Source organism: Eschrichtius robustus, chromosome 10, assembly GCF_028021215.1.
Source record: "Eschrichtius robustus isolate mEscRob2 chromosome 10, mEscRob2.pri, whole genome shotgun sequence".
NCBI lineage: Eukaryota > Metazoa > Chordata > Mammalia > Artiodactyla > Eschrichtiidae > Eschrichtius > Eschrichtius robustus.
This window is the reverse complement of record NC_090833.1, coordinates 101509996-101515995: the sequence shown is the minus strand read 5'-3', so window position 1 is coordinate 101515995 and position 6000 is coordinate 101509996.

The following is a 6000-nucleotide window of genomic DNA, read 5'->3' as shown; positions in this document are numbered from 1 at the left end:
CGGCTATAACAAAATGCCATAGACCTGGTGGCTTGAAAAACAGATGGTAATTTCTTAACAGTTCTGAAGGTTGGAAGTCCAAGATCAAGGTGCCATATTCAGTTCCTGGTGAGAGCTCTCTTCCTACTTTTCAGATGGTTGTCTTCTTACCGCGTCCTCACGTGGCAGAGAGAAAGAGGGATCTCTCTTGTGTCTTTTCTTTTAAGGGCACTAAACCCATTATGAAAGCTCCATTCCCATGCCCTAATTACCTACCAAAGGCCCTATCCCCAAATACATTGAAGGGTAGGGCTTCAACATAAGAATTGGTGGGGGGGATATACGTCCATAGCATTCTGCCCCTGGTACCCAAAATTCGTGTCCTTATTGTATGCAAAATACATTCATTCTATCCCAACAGCCTCAAAAGCCTTAACTCATTCCAACATCAACTGTAAAATTTAAAGTCCAAAGTCTGATCTAAACACCATCTAAATCACATATGGGTGAGACTGGAGGTACTATTCATCCTGAGGCAAAATTCCTCTGTAGCTGTAAATCTGTGACCCAAACAAGTTAAGTGTTTCCAAATACCATGTTGGGACTGGCATATGATAGACATCCCTACTCCAAAAGGAAGAAATAGGAAAGAAGGAAGGGGTGACAGTTTCCAAGCTAGTCCAAAGCCTAGCAAGGCCAATCCCATTAGATCTTAAGGTACGAGAATAACCCTCTTTAGTTTGATGCTTTGCCCTCCAGGCCTGCTGGGGTGGCAACATCATCCCCACAGCTCGGTGGGGCAGCCCCACTCCTTCAGCTTGGTGGGGTGCCACCCACACTGCAGCTCTCTGTAGGGCCTCCACCTACACCATGACTCTCTGTGAGGGCGACAATCTCACACTTTGAAACTGAGGCCCCCTGGGCCTGTGGTGGGATTGACAGACCCGATGACCTCGCAATCACCTTTGGGGTCCTTCTTCCCTTTTCGTCAAGAGGAGTACACATTCACAGCCAAATTGCTCTAGTCTCCCATTCTGTAGAATCCAAGAATTCTGACAGCCTTCCTCATTCTGCCTGGCTTTCTCTGTCCCCTTTAGTTCAAACTGGCAGTGTCCCTTCTCTACTCCTGGCCTCTGCTGAGATGACTAATTAAATTAATATCACACCTATGATCTCTTCTTCAAACGGGTTGCTCAGCTGCACCCTTAGAGTTTCTTCAGAACAAGCTTTCTCACTTTCAAATATGGATAGGCTGAGAAGTTTCCAAATCTCTAAGTTCTGATTTCTTTTTGCTTAACAATTTGGTCTTCAATTTATCTTTCTCCTGATGTGTTTTACTAGGAGCGGTGATGAGGAACCAAGCTACTTCTTCCAAACTTTGTTCAGAGATCTCCTCAGATGAATATTCAATTTCATCACTTACAAGGTCTACCTTCCCCAAAACGCTAGAACACAGTTCGGTCAAGTTCTTTGCCACTTTATAATAAGAATTGCCTCTCCTCCAATTTCTAATAATGTGTTCCTCATTTCTGTTTGAGACCTCACCAGAATAGCATCTAACGTCCATATTTCTATCTGTTCATGATTATTTCTGTATTCTCTACAAAGATGGACACTTTCTCTCCAGTGTGCCTCTTTGCTTTCTGAGCCATCACCAGAATCACTTTTAATAGGTATAGGCTGAAAGGACTTTATGGCGATTTCAGCTCTTTTTGAGCATGCACTTCAAATCTCTTTCAGCCTTTACCTACTATCCAATTCCAAGGCCACTTCCACATATTTAGGTATTTGCTACTTCTTGGTACTAAAATATGTCTTAGCTCAAAGGGCTATAACAAACTACCACAGACTGGGTGGCTTAAACAAAAGACGTATATTTCTCACAGTTCTGGAGGCTGCAAAGTCCAAAATCAAGCCACCAGCAGACTCTAGGTCCATACATTTCACATTCATAATTTCTGACCGTTTCTTTTCTGTGCTACATTTTAGCTAATTTTTCACATCTATCATCCATGTCATCCACTTCCTCTTTATCAGTATCTGATCTAACTTTTCCCCACTCCCTTTGATATACAGATGTGTGATGTTTGTATGTTGAATTTCATCATCCACTATAAAATATTCAATTTCAATGGTCAAGATTTACTAACATCAATCATTTTTACTGTTGAAGACAGAACATTCTTAACTGGAACTGGCACTGTTAATACAAGTGTATGATAGTGAATACAAGCCCAACTAGTACAGTTTGGTGCTACTCCTTGATTAGGGTTAAGGTGCCAGCGCTTCTGCCACCTTTGCTTTTGCACCATCAGTACCTATGTCAACACAATTGTTCCAGAGTAAATCATGAGATTAAAAAAGTTTCACCAACAGTTTGAATATTACAGCATCATGTTGTTTGTGATCAAGCGTGAAGATCGTCAATATTATCTAGTGCTAGTACTAGACAAATTCAAGGAAAACGGCAAACCCAGTCACTTTTTGTTTCCTTTTCCATGTGAAAAGCTGTAAGCAACATGTTTTTGCCCTTTAAAGGGCTCATATGTCTCTGTTTAAAATATTCCATTCCTCTCTCTCTTTTTTCAAATTCATTAATTTATTTGTTTTTAGCTGCGTTGGGTCTTCGTTGCTGTGCGCAGGCTTTCTCTAGTCGCGGTGAGCAGGCTTCTCATTGCGGTGGCTTCTCTTGTTGCGGAGCACGGGCTCTAGGCGCGCGGGCGTCAGTAGTCGTGGCACACGGGCTCAGTAGTCGTAGTTCGTGGGCTCTAGAGCGCAGGCTCAGTAATTGTGGAGCACGGGCTTAGTTGCTCGGCGGCATGTGGGATCTTCCCAGACCAGGGATCAAACCCATGTCCCCTGCATTGGCAGGCGGATTCCCAACCACTGCGCCACCAGGGAAGTCCCAATTCCTCTCTCTTTAAACATAAAGTGATTGGACTTAAAGCAGTGCTTAAAGTTTACCGGTACTATAATCCTTGTTCAAAATTGCTCTGTGGCATAAGCCACAATGCAGTGAATTGTTGACACCTCCAAATCCCAGGGAGGCCCCTGAGTGCTCTCTCAGGAGGAAATTGAGGTCAGGTGTATCTGATGGCCTGTGTGCTCTCTGTGCTCCTGGTGATATGTGGGGGCTTTCAGGTGAGTGCAGTGGGTAGACTCATGGACTCTTAGTCTTGGCTGGGGGAGACAGCACTGTCGGGTTTATGTTTCCACATTTGCCTCCTTTTGTGTTGCCTTTCTCCCAGTTGCATTTAGCCTGATGAGAGGGAAGGAGGAGATGTCAGTAGCTGGGCAGGTGGTTCTCCAGGAGCAAATGTCAGGGACGGTTGCGTGGGCAAGATCCCTAGGCCCCGTCCTGGCAATCTTGCTGTGCACTGAGCAGTCCAGATGAATCGGGTCCTTGACCAGAAGTCCATGAAACTTTTGGCAATCTGGGCAAAATTTGGGATCTGAGGATGGGCTCAGAAATTTCAGCAAGGATTTGGCGGTATCTTACCCTCGGGCTGTTTAAGAGCCCCTGGTTTTGAATGGCATGAAGCACCAGAGAGCCTTTGATCACATTCTATACAGCTGTCCTGTGTGTGGCCCTCCAGCAGCAAACCTTCTCTGCTGTGACCTCAGGGCAGGCCCCATCCCCCCCGCCCCGAGGCTCCTGCCCTGTGAAACATGAGGGTGTAACGCAGGCTGCTTGTCAGTGCTTGGCTCCTGGCTTGCCTGACGCAAAGTATGGAGTATCTGTTCACCTTGTGCTGGTGCCCTTCCCAGAATCAATGGGCTCACAGCCCAGACATTTATGCTGAGTCTGGGGGCAGCTGTGCCCTGAGAAGCCATGTCTTGTCACTTGGCCCAGGGAGCACCTCCTCAACGGACCACACTTATCATATGGGCCTCCTGCTCTTGTGCCCTCTTGTTTTGTTCTGAGGCAGGTGGTTGTGAGGGCCAGTACTGTGGGGTCTTGTGATCTCAGAGCAGACACTGGAGGCTGACTGACCCCACAGAGGTGGACAAGGATGTGGGCTCAGGCGATGGGTCCTTTCTTGGGTTTCTGCCTCTCCTCCCTGACTCCTGACCCTTGCTCTCAAAAGCTCACCTTTCTGTTGTAGTTGCCTCACCAGGGGGCAGTGGCGGGCTTTGCCCCGCTGAACTATACCCTCGGGGTAGGTGGCCACAGCCTGGCTTGTCACACACTGGGGAAATCCTACACTGGGGAAGTCAGGATTGTGCCTTGCTGGGCTTGGAACCCAGGTAGAAAGGTAGATGGTGTGGGTCTGAGGGACTGATGTCCCAGCCCCAGGGCAGGTGACTTCTCCTGGGAGAGGGTGCCCATGGCCCCCTTTGGCCCCTCAACCCTGCAGAGGTGCCGATACACGCCCCCTGCAGGCCACAGCCTCTGTGCATAGGATCTGCCCCAGTATCACATGAGAAGCCGGGCCCAGGAGCCTCGCTCTCTCTGAGAGCAGCTGGTCATCCCACACTGAGGGGCGTCTTCTCGGACACAGGGCACATAGCTGACCTGTAACTGACATATGGACTCTTCCCTGGGCTTTACCCCTGAATTTACCTCCATTCTTGTCTCCTGTCTCACGGCCCCTGCCTTTTCCCCCAGACACCGGAGATCTCCAGGCTTGGGTGGAGTATGGCATGTTGTCAAGCTCAGTGGTGTCCACCTCACCAGCCCACTGGAATCAAGCCCCAGGGAGCCTTTGAGAGAGCAAGACCAAGGACTTTAAGAAGACTACGGTTAATGTTAAGGAGCATAGATTGTAAGATGAGGAATTTCACTAGTGTTTTTCAATCCATAAGAAGAATGAAATAGAAATTGCAGAATTGAAACTTGCACAGACATCAAGAAATAATAGTTTACAGGCCTCAAGAAATAATAGTTTAACAAATGCCCCAGTCACAGAATCAAGGAAATGAGCACCATCCACAGGGTGTGCAAAGGAGGTGCCTAATCCCAGGAGCAGCATGGCCACGGCTCGTCTGAGAGCGAGGCATGTGCTGGGCAAGCTTTTGTATGTAATGTTCACCAAAGGGAACCTTGGCCAGTGATACCAGGGAAAGGCTATCGTGGTGAAGGCCCACTCATCTCCACCACCCTCAACTTGAATCAAGGTATTGGCTGAAGAAACAGACTTGACAGAGACTTTGGCCACCTGGCCTGGGTTCTCCCTACAAAATGTCATGTTCCTCCAAGAACAGGGCAAGGAGTCACAGTTGTCCGAATCACAGACGGCATATCTTAACGGTACAGCTATTACAAATTTGCACCTTTGTTTGAAGGGAATTGTTAAGTGGTGGGTAGGGAGTGATGTGTTCCAGGGAGGATTTGGGCCCTCTGGCTTGCAGGTGACCCTCTTATCAGACAGGGCAATTCTGCCAATAACTCATCACTGCCTTCATTCCTCAGGTGGTAGGGATACAAAGGGATTAAAAGGGGTGCAGGCAGAGGACAGCCCTCACTGACAGCACAGAGCCATCACCTACTGTCTCCTCAACTCCTCTGCCCATATAGCCACCGAGGGTGCCAGCTTCTTGCTTTCACAGCAGCTGTTGATAGCACACCATCATCCAAGGAGTTCTTGAGCACCAACTTTGCACTACTCAGCAGCATAATGGAGAAATCAAGGATGGTCCATGGAAATAGCTAAGGGTCTTGTTTTAGGGCAAATGAGCTTATTCTGCAATATGTGCTTCTTAGTTAATTGGGGTTCGAATGTCCTTTCTTGTATGAAATGATGTTGATAATGTTTGAGAAATAAAAGGTTGGCCACCCCATGAGAAACTATGCTTTTATCTGAGTGGGGTTGGGGAGCAAGAGGGAGTAATGAAAATTTTGGTTGTTGAAGTAGTGACAGGGCAGGGCTAACTTGTTCAAGACTGCCTCCCTGCAGGAGGAAGGCCGGCCTTCCTCAAGACTTCATGGACACTACCCATAGCCAGGGCTTACGGTTGTCATAGCTGGTGACTCAGCCATGGGCCTACTGAGCAATACAGCTGCAACCGCAGCTTGGCTCA